An 18,823-nucleotide genomic window follows, 5' to 3' on the forward strand; every position below is an offset into this window, starting at 1 on the left:
AAGGAGAGTATGTGTTGTAATGAGCACTGGGTATTATATAAGACTGATGAATCATAGACCTGTACCTCTGAAACAAGTAATACATTATATGTTAATTAATTGAATTTAAATTAAAAAAGAAGATAAAAAGACAAGCTATAGAATAGGGTGGGGGATATTTGCTAACTGGATATTCAGGAAAGAACTAGTGTCTAGAATGTATAAACTCTCAAAACTCAACAGTGAAAATGAAAGCAGTCTAATTAGGCCAGAGACAGAAGACACAAATAGACATTTTACTGGAGAAGACATACAGATAGCAAATAAGCAGAAGAAAATTTGCTCAACATCATCAACCTTTAGATTTCTTTAATATAATGTCCTTTAAATGACAAAATTATAGAAACAAGCACATTAGTGGTTGTCATAGATAGGGTAGGGAGGGAGAGGAGTGGGTGTGGCTGTAATAGTGAATAGGAGAGATTATTTTGGTTTTGGAAATGTCTATAGTTTGATTCTATCATGTCAGTATTCTGGGTGTGGCTGTAATAGTGAATAGGAGAGATTATTTTGGTTTTGGAAATGTCTATAGTTTGATTCTATCATGTCAGTATTCTGGCCATAGTATTGTATTGTGGTTTTGCAAGCTATTACCATTAATGGAAAGTGGAAAGAGGGTACACAGGATCTCTGCATTATTCTTTATCACTGCATGAATCCACATTTATCTCAAAATAAAAAAAAAAATAATGTAAAACAAAGCAAAACAAAAAGAATGCTTAAGAATTCTAGAATCTTACCAATTTATCTAGGATTGCTATCTGATATTATAGATATCTGATATTTAATAATATATAGTTAATAGCTTAAGAATTATAGATAATATCCTAAGATAAGAAGATTCATGTCTGAGGGGCACCTGGGTAGCTCAGTTGTTTAAGTGTCTGCCTTCCTCTCTGGTCATGATCTTGGGGTCCTGGAATCAAGCCCTGAGTTGTTCTCCCTGCTCAGCAGTGGGCCTGTTTCTCCCTCTGCCTCTGCTATACCCCCTGCTCATGTTCTCTCTCTCTCTCTCTCTCTCAAATTAAAAACAAAACAAAACAAAACAAAACTTAAAAAAGATCTATGTCTGATATACTTAACTGATATACCTCATTTTATAGTGTGTCTGTGTAGTTAAAATGCTTTGTCTGTAAGTCTGTACCTATGTCTATGTCTACATAATGATGACGCCTTTTTATATTATAGCAACTCATAAAAAATAGATTATTTATTTATTCATGAACAAATAAAATATTTGGTGAACAAAATTCTAATAGGCCCTAATCTCTGACATGTACACATTACAGAAAGAGGTAAAACATTAAACAAATAATCACAAATAAATTGTAATTTTGAAATTGCCATGAAGTCGATTCTAGTGTCTAGTTAACTATGTACCCTACAGTTAATTTGGGAATTTTGGGTGTTCCTAATTATATGATTTGATTTTAGGAATGTCTTGGTCTTGTGATATCTAAGATAAATAATGAGGGGGAAATGACAGATATACACCATTTTCTTAAAGCTCTCCTTCGGAGGCATTATCTTTAACTTTGCATGTTTAGGGAGTGAGAGAAATCTGCCCAGGTCTCTGACTGTGATAAGTAATTGAAGATAATTTTGAGTGTCTTATATTAAGCGACTTGTAATTTATGCAAACCTAAATATTTTCACAGTAACTGATTTACACTTTTTTCGTTAATATAATGTAAGATTTTGAAAGATACTTTTTAATCAAGTATTTTAATAATAAAAACATGTCATATAGCTAGTTTGCATAAATATTTAAGATTTTAAGATTTTTTTATAATTTTTAAAATTTTTTATAAACATATAATGTATTTTTAGCCCCAGGGGTACAGGTCTCTGAATCTCCAGGTTTACACATTTCACAGCACTCACCATAGCACATACCCTCCCCAATGTCCATAACCCCACCACCCTCTCCCGACTCCCCTCCCCCCAGCAACCCTCAATTTGTTTTGTGAGATTAAGAGTATTTTTAAAATAATTGTTAGCGTAGTTAAAATTAAACCTAGGAGAATATATAATTAACATTACATCATTTAAGAATAAATATTGACTGTTTTTTGCCACCACATATAGTTAGACGCTTTTTTGTTGTTTAGATTAAGGTAAAGGGTAATGAGAGAATGAAGGAAAGAAGAATGAGGAAGAAAAAAACAAGAGAAAAAGCTAATAAATTAAAAATTATTTTTTATTGTGTAAATTAACTGGCATTTTTGAAATTTGTTACTTTTTATGAGCTTTATGTTTATAGAAATATTGAGCTGGAGGTATATTAAACTTTCATATTTTTATTCTCCCCACACCTCACACATTATCACCTGCTAGAACCTCTTGCATTAGTTTCATTAGTGCAGCATAGATGTTAGAATTGGTAATTATTAACTAAAATTCCTGGATTATATTATATTATATTCATCCTTTGTGTTGTTCAGTTGCATACATTTTGAGGAATGTTTAATGACATGAATCTACCATTACAGCATCATAAAGAATAGTTGCATATTATATTTTGTGTGTTTTTTTGTTGTTGTTGTTGTTTTTTCCTCTTTAGATTTCAGTTTGGGTAATTCTACTGACTTATTTCAAGTTCACTGATTCTTTCCTTGGCTATTTTTAGTCTGCTGATGAGCTAGCTCATCAGGGCATTCTTTATTTCTATAACAATTTTTTAAGTAATTTTTTGAGCATTTTTTATTAAAGTATAGGTGATCCCCCAGTGTTACATTTGTTTGAGGTATACATCATAATTTTCAGTATACTTGCTAGCATTTATTTTTGATTCTTCCATAGAGTTTTCATGTCTTCTACTTACATTATGAATTTGTTCTATGTTGCCCAATTTTCTTTTTTTCCATTAGGCCCTTTAGAATGTTAATCATAGTTGTTTTAAATTCCTGGTCTGATAAGTTTCCAAATTTCTGTCATACACTATGTCTGATTTTGCTGTTTTTGTCTTGCCTTTTAGCATCTCTGGTAAACTTTCACTGAAATATGGACATCATATATTGAGTAATAGGAACCTAGGTAAAGTGGCCTTTGATGTGGGGTTTTATGTTTATCTGTCCAGAGTTAGTCTATATTAAATGTTTGCATAGCTCTAAGTGTCAGAGGCTTCAGTTTCCTTTAGCATTCTAATTTTCGTTCTGCCCCATTGTGTTTGGAGTTCTGTAGAAACTCCTACTTAAATATGTGTGTTGCAGTTGTCTCAGTGGTAATTCACTGCAATTATATATAGCCAGTGTTTTTGATATAGAAGTAAGCTAATGAGGAGGAGAATAGTTTAATTATCTTATGATTAAATCTGGGTTTTTGAATCAGCCGAAGTCCCTTGTTTGTGACCCTCCAAAGAATTTTTAAGCCTTTTTTGACCCCTTATGTGTGACGGAAAGGATAGAGGGTGCTCCAGCTTTTTAATTACCATTCTCTCCCCTCTTCCCACTCCCAGGTCAGATAAGGCTCCAGTAAAAGTAAAGTAGATTTTTCTGAGGCAGAATTTGGTTACAGAGAACAAAACCCTGTAGGCTGGCATATTTCCAAAGGGTTCCTTTTCTCCTGGACACATTTTTAAATGGTTACTTATCCTGTCTACCTGCCCAAACAAAAAGGATAGTTTTACCAACTTTTACCAAGAAACATAGGCTCCTGGAGTGTAGGGATCCTCTCAAGACTGGGTCTTAAGAGTGTTTTGAATTCTTAGTTAGTGCACACTCTGTCTCTAGCCATTCACCAGTGTAAGTATTTCTACCAGTTACTGGCTCCAGTAGGTTCTGCACCTAGTAAATTGTCATATTCACCCATTTCTCATGTTTTCTGGGTAGTGATTTTCTCCTTTGACCTCTGTTCACTGATGGATCTGAGAGGAATTGCTGATTTGCACTTTTTTTGGCTTTGCTTCTTGTTGTGGGGGTAGAGTGATGGCTTTCAAATTCTTTAAATGTCAGAACAGCAATGATAAGGCTCTTTTGAAGAAATTATCTTAACTGTACAAGTGGTTAGGGGAAAAACTTACACTAAATTTCTAAGGGTTTTCTGCCAGCTTCAGTTTGTTTTGGTGAAAGTGCTTTTTATGGCAATTCAAGATGACTTTTAAATAACATTTTCTTCATTATGGATATATTCAAATTTAGTATAAACATTTTCCAATATAAATTTAAGTTAGAATATTAAAAATTAGAAAATTAGAATTAGAAAAAATTATCTTACAGAAACTAGTAATTATTAAAATAATGATGGTAAAATTTGAAAAAAAGTGTATAAAATAAAAATAAACCTTTTTTCCCTGAAACCCTCAACATCAAATATTATTACCCTCATATATAAGTAATAACATTAATCCATCTTATATATCTATAAATTTCATAGCATATGTAATTTATATATATATACTATATAATTTATAATTTATATAATCTATTAAATATAAAGTTAAAAATATATAACTATTATATGAAGATATCCAACACTTTCTGGGTCTTTTAACATCTTCTATTTTTTAATAACTGCATAATATTCCACATATAGATTCATCAGCCGCAGTATAGATGATGACAATGAATTTTCTTTCTTTTCTTTTTTTTTTTGTTATTATAAACAGTGTTTTTTTTTTTTTTTTAATTTATTACAGACAGAGATCACAAGTGGGCAGACAGGCAGGCAGAGAGTGGGGGAAGTAGGCTCCCTCCTGAGCAGAGAGCCCAATGTGGGGCTCCATCCCAGGACCCTGGGATCATGACCTGAGCCGAAAGCAGAGATTTAAACCACTGAGCCACCCAGGCACCCCCCACTTTTTAAAAAATATTTTATTTATTTATTTGACAGAGCGTGAAATCACAAGCAGGCAGAAAGGAAGGCAGAGAGAGAGGGGGAAGCAGGTTCCCCGCTGAGTAGAGAGCCAGATGTGGGGCTAGATGGCGGGACCCTGAGATCATGACCTGAGCCGAAGGCAGAGACTTAACCCACCAAGTCACCCAGGCGTCCCTAAACAGTGTTATTTTGTGACTATCTCTGTACATATATATCTTGTTTATCTTTGCCATATATTAATAGGATAAATTCGTTAATAGAGATTACTGGTTGAATAAAATAAACTTTTTTCCCTTAAAGATTTTATTTATTTGAGAGAAAATGTGAATTTGTGTGGGGGAAGGGGTAGAGGGAGAGAGAGAATCTCAAGTCCACTCTGTCCTGAGCATAGAGCCCAAAGTGGGGCTCTCATGAGCCATGAGATCATGACCTGAGCTGAAACCAAGGCTTAGATGTTTAACTGACTGAGTCACCCAGGCATCCCTGAATGAAATAAACTTAAAATAAATAAATAAATAAATAAATAAATAAATAAATAAATAAATAAAGTATTGACCCAACTATCTCTTTTGGCATTTTTACCTATCTTTATTTTTTTCCAATAAAATTTATGTAAATCCCATATTAGTAAGCTTAGTATCATGTTAAAGATGTAATGCTCTGGAACTATATTGTTGATTTATAATTCTAACTTTGCTAATGATCATCAGTACAACATTGCATAAATTATTATTTTCTCGGTTAAGGGGAGTTTTATTAGCATAATAAACCCCTAAGGGTTTATTCTTAGAAACTGAATTTTTCTTACATCAGCAAGTGCTATTTTCAACATAGCTTCATTGCTTTTTTTTTTTTTTTTTTTTTTTTTTGAGTCATTATAGGGACAGTTGGGAGAACTGTTGGATACACTTAAAATATTCTTAATTTCCCTGTTTCTATATACCAATGTCTATAACGAATGACTCTAGGGTGCCAAAATCCTATTACTTAAGTAAATCCTAATTAGTTAAATCAACAATTCAGAAGACTCAATAGACCTCCACTGAGGTACTGAATAGATTAGGAAACTTCTGTTTATTCTTGTCTTGTTCCATTTGGTTATTTTTGCTTTCTCAACTAGATTGAGGCTATTTGGAGGTGAAGAAATGGAGCAGCAAGTGTAGTTGTTTGAGAGGTGAGAATTTTGTAGCTGGCTTTCATAGGAAGTTTAATTTAAAAAAAAGAGATTTTTGAGGAAATGAAACTTGAGTACTTTTAAATAGTATGGGGGGAAAATCAAGGTGAGGAACAGCTTGAATACACAAAAAAGAAAGAGAAGAGTTGATGATGTAAATTTTGAGAGAGAGGAAGTGATGCAATCACGTTCATGAACTCAGGAGGAAGGCTCAGTAAGAAGAGAGGAAGTTCTACTACAGTAATTAGAACACTATAGGAAGAGATTAATATGAATTCAAGTAACTTTGTTCAACTGGGAATGGGAATTTTCTTTAAGATAATTATCTGTGTCTTCATTAACTTCCTTAACATTAGTATCTTGCCTCCAGTGAAAGTTCTTAAAAAAAGAGAGAATTTTGGGGAATTACTCCTTCCAAGTTTTTTATTCATAAATACATGTAGGCTATAAATCAAGGCACTTAAATTTTCCTACCTGAATCATGAGTTTGAGCTGAAGCTAAACCAATTAGACATTACTAAGATTTGAATCTTGATAATGAAAACAGAAAGCAAGGGTTTGAATTCATTCGTTACAGCAGTGCAACAATAAAATGGAGCATTTTATTCTACCTAGACTCCAGGTAGATGCCCTCTTTTGTTTCTATGGCTTATCAACTAAGGTAGTAAAGGCTTTTAACCAAATAAAATTTCAGGAAGTTGCTAACTTATATCATTGGAAAGTCCTAAAAAGAAAATGATTAGGAGTGAGATTTTGTGTGCATATGTTTTATTACTATATCTTTAACCTACTCAGTGTTGAGATGAGGGCCCTTAGCAGAAATTCTGCCTTCAACATGCTAGCTTGAGGAACCATGTATGTTTATAATAATGAAAGTGTGTGCATGCATGTGAGTGTGCATGTGTATGGGGAAATTCCAACTTCAAGATTCAATAAAGACACTGAAAGACCAGTTATCATTTCATTTAGTATAAACAGATGAAAAAATGTAATGCTTTTATGGGGCAAGAAAAAGAGTCAGAGTCTCTGATCCATTTCTCACAATTAATTCAACTTTTAGATTTAGGATCATTAAATAAACACTAGCTTAATTAGCTTGAGGAGGGAGCCTGGCATACTGACATAAAATCACAAATGTGTACCATACCCTGCCTTCTATTTTCCTTTGAGGTGACCTGAAAACAGCCAAAATGGTATTTTTGAACTGATAAGAAAGAAAAAAAGATCCAGACTTTAGGGAGTAGATAATGTCTTTCTAGAAGTTTGGAGAAGGTCCTGAGCTAACTCTTATTCCTGAAGATGGTAGAGGCCAGTATACAGGACCAGTGAGACAGGCAACAGACAGAGTTTGACCAAAGTATATGTCACAGTTAGCTTAGTAGAATGTTGAAACCCCAAGATAATCATTGTTCTAATTCCTACATTTGTATTGGGATACATAATTTCAGTACCTGAAGAATCCCCACTATAAGTGTGGCCCAGAGCAGGAAGCTGGTCACTGAATTCAAGTTACCCTACAAATGTTTTGCAGTGTGACCCAATTCCAACCTACCAGATCCAATTGGCACAAAATTCCTACATAAATCCTAACAGGAAATGAGGACATTTGTAACAAGTAGGTGTTTCATTGACAAAACTAACAAAATCTCTTCTAAATAATAATATTAGGCAGAATCTTGGTTTGAAATATAAAATATCAAAGGTTATAAATATAAAATTTTTAGAATAAATGCTTGTCTTACTTTGTCTGAAACAAAATGAATGTTATCTAATTCAACCCTCAGTAGGGTTGGATGTGCCTAGCAGAACTCTAACATACAGTGAAAATGAGAGATTCAGAAGTGGGCTCAACATAAACTAAAAGTAAAAGAAACTGACCTAAGTAGATATTCCAGAGTTCCAACATATCTTCTAACAAATTGTAGAGGAACTCCATTCTGGAAGAATCTGCAGAAAAGTGAATATAGGGCATTCTCTAAAGAGGTATAATTTTGAAAATAAATTCTTTACAACCTGTCCAGATAAAGGGCTGACATGATATACATAGGAAAAGGTGGATTGGAGCTGCTAGAATATTTTGGCTTAATAAGTATGATTAAGTTCATCATCACTTACATATGTTCTTTTCTATGAGCTAAGAGTGACCATTATATTTTGACAATGCATAGATCAAAATATGCTAATTTATACTTCTTTGAGATTTCGTCCTCTTGATTATTTTTTCTTCTTTTAGCAGGCTATTATTTTCTCAAGAGGATTTACAAGTAGCATTCACTGGTCATGACAAACCTTCAATTAACTGGCTTTCATGCAGTGTGTACTATTATCTCATTATCAAGTTGTCTTTTTGTTCTCCCCCCCCACACTTTCAAGTTATTTATTTATTACAATTGGCACACACAAAATTTCCTTAATTAATTTAAATGACACTTATATTAGCATTAGCACATTTTTTCATAAGTTATTCTTAAAAAAAATGAGAACCCAATTTAAATTTGCTCTTAAACACTCTGGATTCAGAGAAACAAGCTCTGATAGGGAAACTGGGAATATAAATTCTAGTTTTGTTTGCTCAAATGAACCCCTCAGAGTCTTGGTTTCTTTATCTGTAAAATTAAAGAGTTATCCCATAAGGTTTTTAGGCTCTATGATACTGTGCATTTTTGTTTGGCCTCACTATCATATAATAAAAATAATAAATGGAATAAAAACTAAAATTTCAGTTCAGTAATTGGCATTAGGTCTCTGTGAGTTCTTGTATAAAAAACTAACTCTTCGTGGAGGAGTCAAGATGGCGGAGAAGTACCAGGCTGAGACTACTTCAGGTAGCAGGAGATCAGCTAAATAGCTTATCTAAAGATTGCAAACACCTACAAATCCAATGGGAGATCAAAGAGAAGAAGAACAACAACTCTAGAAACAGAAAATCAACCACTTTCTGAAAGGTAGGACTGGCGGAGAAGTGAATCCAAAGCGACGGGAAGATAGACCGCGGGGGGAGGGGCCGGCTCCTGGCAAACGGCTGAGCAACGGAGCACAAAATCAGGACTTTTAAAAATCTGTTCCGGGGTGCCTGGGTGGCTCAGTGGGTTAAGCCGCTGCCTTCGGCTCAGGTCATGATCCCAGAGTCCTGGGATCGAGTCCTGCATCGGGCTCACTGCTCAGCAGGAAGCCTGCTTCCCTTCCTCTCTCTCTGCCTGCCTCTCTGCCTACTTGTGATCTCTCTCTGTCAAATAAATAAATAAAAAACCTTAAAAAAAAAAAAAAAAAGGTCTGTTCCGCTGAGGGATATCGCTCCAGAGGCTTAACCAGGGTGAAGCCCAGGCGGGGTCAGTGCAGCCTCAGGTCCCACAGGGTCAAAGAAGGATCGGGGGTGTCTGAGTGTCGCAGAGATTACCGGTATTAGAACGGGGAAGCCGGCTACAGAGACAGAGCCGAGTAGTGAGCTCTAAGCTCGGGGTTACCTTCAACCAATCGCAGGCTCGGTCAGCTTGGAGCACGGCCGGAGGCCAGGGTGACGGGAGTAATTGGGCGCTGTTCTCTGAGAGCACACTGAGGAGTGGGGCCCCGGGCTCTCAACTCCTATGGGCTGGAGACCGGGAGGCCGCCATCTTCATTCCCGCCCTCCAGAACTCTACGGAAAGCGCTCAGGGAACAAAAGCTGCCGAAAGCAAACCCAGCAAACCCAAACGGATTACTCAGCCCGGCCCTGAGTAAGGGCAGTGCAACTCCGCCTGGGGTAAAGACATTTGAGAATCACCACAACAGGCCCCTCCCCCAGAAGATCAACAAGAAACCCAGCCAGGACCAAGTTCACCTACCAAGGAGTGCAGTTTCAATACCAAGGAGAGCAGCGGAATTCCAGAGGAGGAGAAAGCAAAGCACGGAACTCCTGGCTTTTCCCCCATGATTCTTTAGCCTTGCAGTTAATTTAATTATTTTTTTCTTTTTCAATTTTTTTCTCTTCTTCTGCTAATTTTTTTTAACTTTTACCGCTTTCTTTTTTAACGTTTTTTAAATAGTTTATCTAATATATATATATTTTTTTCCTTTTTATATTTTTTCTTTATTTGTTATCTTTTTTTAATTGTTTCTTTTTTTTTTTTCTTTCTGAACCCCTTTTTATCCCCTTTCTCCCACTTCACAATTTGGGATCTCTTCTGATTTGGCTAAAGCATATTTTCCTGGGGTTGTTGCCACCCTTTTAGTATTTTACTTGCTCCTTCATATACTCTTATCTGGACAAAATGAAAAGGCGGAAAAGTTCACCACAAAAAAAAGAACAAGAAGCAGTACCAAAGGCTAGGGACCTAATCAATACAGACATTGGTAATATGTCAGATCTAGAGTTCAGAATGACGATTCTCAAGGTTCTAGCCGGGCTCGAAAAAGGCATGGAAGATGTTAAAGCAACCCTCTCGGGAGATATAAAAGCCCTTTCTGGAGAAATAAAAGAACTAAAATCTAACCAAGTTGAAATCAAAAAAGCTATTAATGAGGTGCAATTAAAAATGGAGGCTCTCACTGCTAGGATAAATGAGGCAGAAGAAAGAATCAGCGATATAGAAGACCAAATGACAGAGAATAAAGAAGCTGAACAAAAGAGGAACAAACAGCTACTGGACCAGGAGGGGAGAATTCGAGAGATAAGTGACACCATAAGATGAAACAACATTAGAATAATTGGGATTCCAGAAGAAGAGGAAACAGAGAGGGGAGCAGAAGTTATATTGGAGAGAATTATTGGAGAGAATTTACCCAATATGGCAAAGGGAACAAGAATGAAAATCCAGGAGGTGCAGAGAACCCCCCTCAAAATGAATAAGAATAGGTCCACACCCCGTCACCTAATAGTAAAATTTACAAGTCTTAGAGACAAAGAGAAGATCCTGAAAGCAGCCCGGGAAAAGAAGTCTGTAACGTACAATGGTAAAAATATTAGATTGGCAGCAGACTTATCTACAGAGACCTGGCAGGCCAGAAAGAGCTGGCATGATATATTCAGAGACCTAAATGAGAAAAACATGCAGCCAAGAATACTATATCCAGCTAGGCTATCATTGAAAATAGGAGGAGAGATTAAAAGCTTCCAGGACAAACAAAAACTGAAAGAATTTGCAAATACCAAACCAGCTCTACAGGAAATATTGAAAGGGGTCCTCTAAGCAAAGAGAGACCCTAAAAGTAGTAGATCAGAAAGAAACAGAGACAATATACAATAACAGTCACCTTACAGGCAATACAATGGCACTAAATTCATATCTCTCAATACTTACCCTGAATGTTAATGGGCTAAATGCCCCAATCAAAAGACACAGGGTATCAGAATGGATAAAAAAAACAAAAACCATCTATATGTTGCCTACAAGAAACTCATCTTAAACAAGGGGACACCTCCAGATTTAACGTGTGGGGGTGGAAAAGAATTTACCATGTTAATGGACATCAGAAGAAAGCAGGAGTGGCAATCCTTATATCAGATCAATTAGATTTTAAGCCAAAGACTATAATAAGAGATGAGGAAGGACACTATATCATACTCAAAGGAACTGTCCAACAAGAAGATCTAACAATTTTAAATATCTATGCCCCTAACGTGGGAGCAGCCAACTATACAAACCAATTAATAACAAAATCAAAGAAACATATCGACAATAATTCAATAATAGGGGATTTTAACACTCCCCTCACTGAAATGGACAGATCATCCAAGCAAAAGATCAACAAGGAAATAAAGGCCTTAAATGACACACTGGACCAGATGGACATCACAGATCTATTCAGAACATTTCATCCCAAAGCAACAGAATACACATTCTTCTCTAGTGCACATGGAACATTCTCCAGAATAGATCACATTCTTGGTCCTAAATCAGGTCTCAACTGCTATCAAAAGATTGGGATCATTCCCTGAATATTTTCAGACCACAATGCTCTGAAGCTAGAACTCAATCACAAGAGGAAATTTGGAAAGAACCCAAATACATGGAGACTAAACAGCATCCTTCTAAATAATGAATGGGTCAACCCGGAAATTAAAGAAGAATTGAAAAAATTCATGGAAAAAAATGATAATGAAAACACAACGGTTCAAAATCTGTGAGACACAACAAAGGCAGTCCTGAGAGGAAAATATATAGCGGTACAAGCCTTTCTCAAGAAGCAAGAAAGGTCTCAGGTACACAACCTAACCCTACACCTAAAAGAGTTGGAGAAAGAACAAGAAAGAAACCCTAAACCCAGCAGGAGAAGAGAAATCATAAAGATCAGAGCAGAAATCAATGAAATAGAAACCATAAAAAAAATAGAACAAATCAACGAAATTAGGAGCTGGTTCTTTGAAAGAATAAGATTGATAAACCCCTCGCCAGACTTATCAAAAAGAAAAGAGAAAGGACCCAAATAAATAAAATCATGAATGAGAGGAGAGATCACAACTAACACCAAAGAAATACAGACAATTATTAGAACATACTATGAGCAACTCTATACCAACAAATTTGACAATCTGGAAGAAATGGATGCATTCCTAGAGACATATAAACTACCACAACTGAACCAGGAAGAAATAGAAATCCTGAACAGATCCATAACCAGTAAGGAGATTGAAACAGTCATCAAAAATCTCCAAACAAACAAACACCCAGGGCCAGACGGCTTCCCAGGGGAATTCTACCAAACAGTTAAAGAAGAACTAATTCCTATTCTCCTGAAACTGTTCCAAAAAATAGAAATGGAAGAAAAACTTCCAAACTCATTTTATGAGGCCAGCATCACCTTGATCCCAAAACCAGACAAGGATCCCAACAAAAAAGAGAACTACAGACCAATATCCTTGATGAACATAGATGCAAAAATTATTGCCAAAATACTAGCCAATAGGATTCAACAGTACCTTAAAAGGATTATTCACCACGACCAAGTGGGATTTATTCCAGGGATGCAAGTTTGGTTCAACATCCACAAATCAATCAATGTGATACAACACATTAATAAAAGAAAGAACAAGAACCATATGATACACTCCAGAGATGCTGAAAAAGCATTTGACAAAATACAGCATCACTTCCTGATCAAAACTCTTCAAAGTGTAGGGATAGAGGGCACATACCTCAATATTATCAAAGCCATCTATGAAAAACCCACCGCAAATATCATTCTCAATGGAGAAAAACTGAAAGCTTTTCCGCTAAGGTCAGGAACACGGCACGGATGTCCATTATCACCACTGCTATTCAACATAGTACTAGAAGTCCTAGCCTCAGCAATCAGACAACAAAAGGAAATTAAAGGCATCCAAATCGGCAAAGAAGAAGTCAAACTATCACTCTTCGCAGATGATATGATACTATATGTGGAAAACCCAAAAGACACCACTCCAAAACTGCTAGAATTTGTACAGGAATTCAGTAAAGTGTCAGGATATAAAATCAATGCATAGAAATCAGTTGCATTTCTCTACACCAACAACAAGACAGAAGAAAGAGAAATTAAGGAGTCCATCCCATTTACAATTGCACCCAAAACTATAAGATACCTAGGAATAAACCTAACCAAAGAGGCTAAGAATCTATACACAGAAAACTATAAAGTACTCATGAAAGAAATTGAGGAAGACACAGAGAAATGGAAAAATGTTCCATGCTCCTGGATTGGAAGAATAAATATTGTGAAAATGTCTATGCTACCTAAAGCAATCTACACATTTAATGCAATTCCTATCAAAGTACCATCCATTTTTTTCAAAGAAATGGAACAAATAATCCTAAAATTTATATGGAACCAGAAAAGACCTCGAATAGCCAAAGGAATATTGAAAAAGAAAGCCAAAGTTGGTGGCATCACAATTCCGGACTTCAAGCTCTATTACAAAGCTGTCATCATCAAGACAGCATGGTACTGGCACAAAAACAGACACATAGATCAATGGAACAGAATAGAGAGCCCAGAAATAGACCCTCAACTCTATGGTCAACTCATCTTCGACAAAGCAGGAAAGAATGTCCAATGGAAAAAAGACAGCCTCTTCAATAAATGGTGTTGGGAAAATTGGACAGCCACATGCAGAAATTGAAATTGGATCATTTCCTTACACCAAACAAAAATAGACTCAAAATGGATGAAGGATCTCAATGTGAGAAAGGAATCCATCAAAATCCTTGAGGAGAACACAGGAAGCAACCTCTTTGACCTCAGCCGCAGCAACATCTTCCTAGGAACATCACCAAAGGCAAGGGAAGCAAGGGCAAAAATGAACTATTGGGATTTTATCAAGATCAAAAGCCTTTGCACAGCAAAGGAAACAGTTAACAAAACCGAAAGACAACTGACAGAATGGGAGAAGATATTTGCAAATGACATATCAGATAAAGGCTAGTGTCCAAAATCTATAAAGAACTTAGCAAACTCAACACCCAAAGAACAAATAATCCAATCAAGAAATGGGCAGAGGACATGAACAGACATTTCTGCAAAGAAGACATCCAGATGGCCAACAGACACATGAAAAAGTGCTCCATATCACTCGGCATCAGGGAAATACAAATCAAAACCACCATGAGATATTACCTCACACCAGTCAGAATGGCTAAAATGAACAAGTCAGGAAATGACAGATGCTGGCGAGGATGCGGAGAAAGGGGAACCCTCCTACACTGTTGGTGGGAATGCAAGCTGGTGCAACCACTCTGGAAAACAGCATGGAGGTTCCTCAAAATGTTGAAAATAGAACTACCCTATGACCCAGGAGTTGCACTGCTGGGTATTTACCCTAAAGATACAAACGTAGTGATCCGAAGGGGCACGTGCACCCGAATGTTTATAGCAGCAATGTCTACAATAGCCAAACTATGGAAAGAACCTAGATGTCCATCAACAGACGAATGGATAAAGAAGAGGTGGTATATATACACAATGGAATACTATGCAGCCATCAAAAGAAATGAAATCTTGCCATTTGCGATGACGTGGATGAAACTAGAGGGTATCATGCTTAGCGAAATAAGTCAATCGGAGAAAGACAACTATCATATGATCTCCCTGATATGAGGGATAGGAGATGCAACATGGCGGGTTAAGGGGGTAGGATAAGAGTAAATGAAACAAGATGGGATTGGGAGGGAGACAAACCATAAGTGAGTCTTAATCTCACAAAACAAACTGAGGGTTGATGGGGGGAGGGGGGTTGTGATGGGGGGGTGGGGTTATGGATATTGGGGAGGGTTTGTGCTATGGTGAGTGCTGTGAAGTGTGTAAACCTGGCCATTCACAGACCTGTACCCCTGGGCATAAAAATATATTATATGTTTATAAAAAATAAAATAAAAAAAAAAACTGGGGAAAAAAAAATTAACTCCTATAGATATTAGGTTTTCATCTCAAAAATAGGGTTAATTATTCCAAACTTTAATTACTATCTCTTTTAGCGTATATGATAATGGCTTCTGCTACAATCTTAAATATTTATAACTTTTTTAATACCCTTAGATACCATGATTATTTTTCTGATTGTTGTAGCTTTATTGTCACATACTAAATTTTTCCACATTGTATAAAATATAGACACAACCTACATTTAATTGAATATGTGTCTGGATTAATGGAAGCTAGTTTTATGTTGATTACACACAGGTGTCACATTAAAAAATAGTTCAATGAGAACACAACCAGAAGAACTCGAAAATATTTTAGAAATCTATTTTTGAACGCATGGAAGATTTCCAATGTAGTGAGGAACTGAGGGGTCAAAATTCTGCACAGGAGGAAATTCAGATGTGAATCCAGAATTGGAAGATATTTTTTAACTATGGACCTAAAAAAAGCTTAGCAGAGGAGAAACTGAGCTGCTGAAAAGCCACATAGTGTCAGCTAGAGTGAACATAAGCACAATTTTAGTCTCATAGACCTCAATATAATTCCACAAATAAACAGAAATAAAATAAAAGTTATTCTTATTTGTCATTTGACAATATTATGAAGACTTTAGATTTGATGAAATTACATATTAGAGAATTTCAAGGTCTAAATGAGAATCAGAGTATCATCTATAAAACTGGCAGTCTAGAAAGAGACTTTTTAAGCACAGATATAATTTAGGTATATATTTTTAATTCAGTCATTTAGTTAATGGCATTGGGGTGGGTGGGGTGAAGTGAGTCAGATCAAACTCATACTCTGATGACTTGGAACGTCAGAGCAGGGAACATTCTCATTTGTGTTTAAAATCTTTCATTCCCACGCCCCACACCGAGCCTCTAAAAAACCTTTCAGCCCAAAGCAAATAAGGTACAATGCTAAGCTTGTTTCTTGTCACCTAAATATTACTCTTTTTTTTTTTTTTAATATTATGAAGTAGAGAGTCTATAAAAACAAAGCACATGCATTGATGTTGAATTTTTCTTTTTCACTATTCTGGCATGAATGAGCAATAATAATACCAATCTGAAAGCAAATGTGTTCCTATCTCCATTTAATAGGAACCTATCCATAGTGAGTTGCCATTGTGGAAGAAAACCACCATGACTTTGTCCCTGGAAATCAAATGTATTTACTGTATTCTAAATATCCATTCCATGTGTCTTCTTAGTCCTTACTAGAATGAACAAATCCAGGAGCATCACAAATACAATTTACCTGATAATTCCTGAATTTTCAATCACATTTCACTAATTGTATCGAGAGAACTATGTCTCCAACTTTATCACAAATTATCTCATTGTACACAATAGATTGTTTAAAGTTGACTCTTGTCTTAAATGTATACTTTACTAATTACTTACTGTATTGAAGCTATTATTTATTTAAAAGGTCTATTTTTTTTTAAGATTTTACTTATTTATTTGACAGAGAGAGATCACAAGTAGACAGAGAGGAAGGCAGAGAGAGAGAGAGGGAAGCAGGCTCCTTGCCGAGCAGAGAGCCCGATGCAGGACTCAATCCCAGGACCCTTAGATCATGACCTGAGCCGAAGGCAGCGGTTTAACCCACTGAGCCACCCAGGTGCCCCTAAAAGGTCTATTTTTGTAGATTCTTTGTGTTTATATATTTTGTTTCATTGGCTTTGTAGGATATTAATTACATGTCTTAATAAAGGTATTTTTACTTTTACTCCTCAAAGAAAGAAAACTTTCCAGGTTCTTTTGCAATTATCTTATTTATTATTATCAATGAACATTAAAATGTATTTCCAAACCATATATAAGTATAGCAAACAAAAATAAATACCTGCGAATGACACACATAAAATGATATATAAAAAATACTGGGGACTATATCTAGTGACTATATATAAAATATCTGGTGACTATAAGCATAGAATTTTTTTTTTAAAGCTAAAAACTGACCAGTCCAATAAGTATTCTAATTCAAATTTACTTTTGAACTTGTTGGTTTAACGGAGGAGTTTAGGTTGACATTTACAAGTTTTTCAGAAAACATGGGTATCAGGATTGTTAGAGAAGATTAAAACTGTGGTCCAACAACAACAACAACAACAACAAACCCCAAAAAAACAAAAAACAAAAAACAAACAAAACAAAAAACCCCACAACAGCAACAGAAAATAAATAAATAAATAAATAAATAAATAAATAAATAAATAAAACAGTGCTCTAGTTTGGAACCATATTCTGGGATAAGTGAAGAATCTAAGTGGATTTGCCAGCAACATTAGAATTGCACTGAAATCAAAGTCCATAATTAGACCAGGGAGAGAGACAAACCATAAGATGCTCTTAATCTCAGGTAACAAACTGAGAGTTTCTGGACAGAAGGAGGAACCATGTCCCTGAGAGGGACAGGGTGGTTAGATGATGGGCATTAGGAAGGGTTATGGTGAATGCTGTGGATTGTGTAAGATTGATGATTCACAGACCTTTACCCCTGAAACAAATAATACATTATATGTTAATAAAAATAAAAAAAATTGGAAGTGAAAAAAAAGGTCACAAGGTTGCTTGTCACACTAGTAATCATTTTAACATTTTATGCTCCTTCCTAAGTCTTCCTGGATAGCATTTTTTTTTTAACTTAGCTCAACATATTTTATTTTACTCATTTAGGGGGCAGTGGGAAAAGCCTTCAATATATATGTCTCAATATTACAATGTTCACCTTAAGTCTACATAAATTTGGAAATATTAATAAACACCTATGTTTAACATAAAATATCTCCCTCTATTTTAGTTTTTAAGATCAATGACTTAATCAACATGATCCTATTAGAGTATGTTATTTAACATTTCAGGTGAATAAACACAACAAATATGTTCACAATTACAAAATATGTACCAAGGAAAACATTGGCATCCATTAAACAACTCTCTCATTTTTATAAAATGAGTGCTATTATTTTATTAAAAGCTGAATTTAGGCTTTCTGAATATATTCAGTTGATCATATAATTTAGTGCCAACTGATATTAAAGAATAGAGCCTACTACTATATGAAATTGGAAAAAAAAATAAATGGATAATTCAAAATTATGGTAATTGAGCTATATCATTGCCTCCATCTTCTTAAGGATAAAGATCCAAAAAGAAGGCTAATTTCCAAAATAAGAAATGTTCAGATATCATAGTTACCCTGTACATATCTAACAGTAGAATAAGGTAGCCCAAATAGATGAAAGTGAGTTTACATACACTAAAACTGGCAGAGCTACAATGACTTTATCCAATTATTTTCAATCTCTCATCCTGTTAACCCACACTTCTGCAGATTATTTGCCTCATGGGGAAAAAACAGTGAGATCAATAAGTAGTGAATTACTCAAAATCATAAAAATTATAAAGATAA

The sequence above is a fragment of the Lutra lutra genome, chromosome 2, assembly GCF_902655055.1.
Source record: "Lutra lutra chromosome 2, mLutLut1.2, whole genome shotgun sequence".
NCBI classification, from domain to species: domain Eukaryota; kingdom Metazoa; phylum Chordata; class Mammalia; order Carnivora; family Mustelidae; genus Lutra; species Lutra lutra.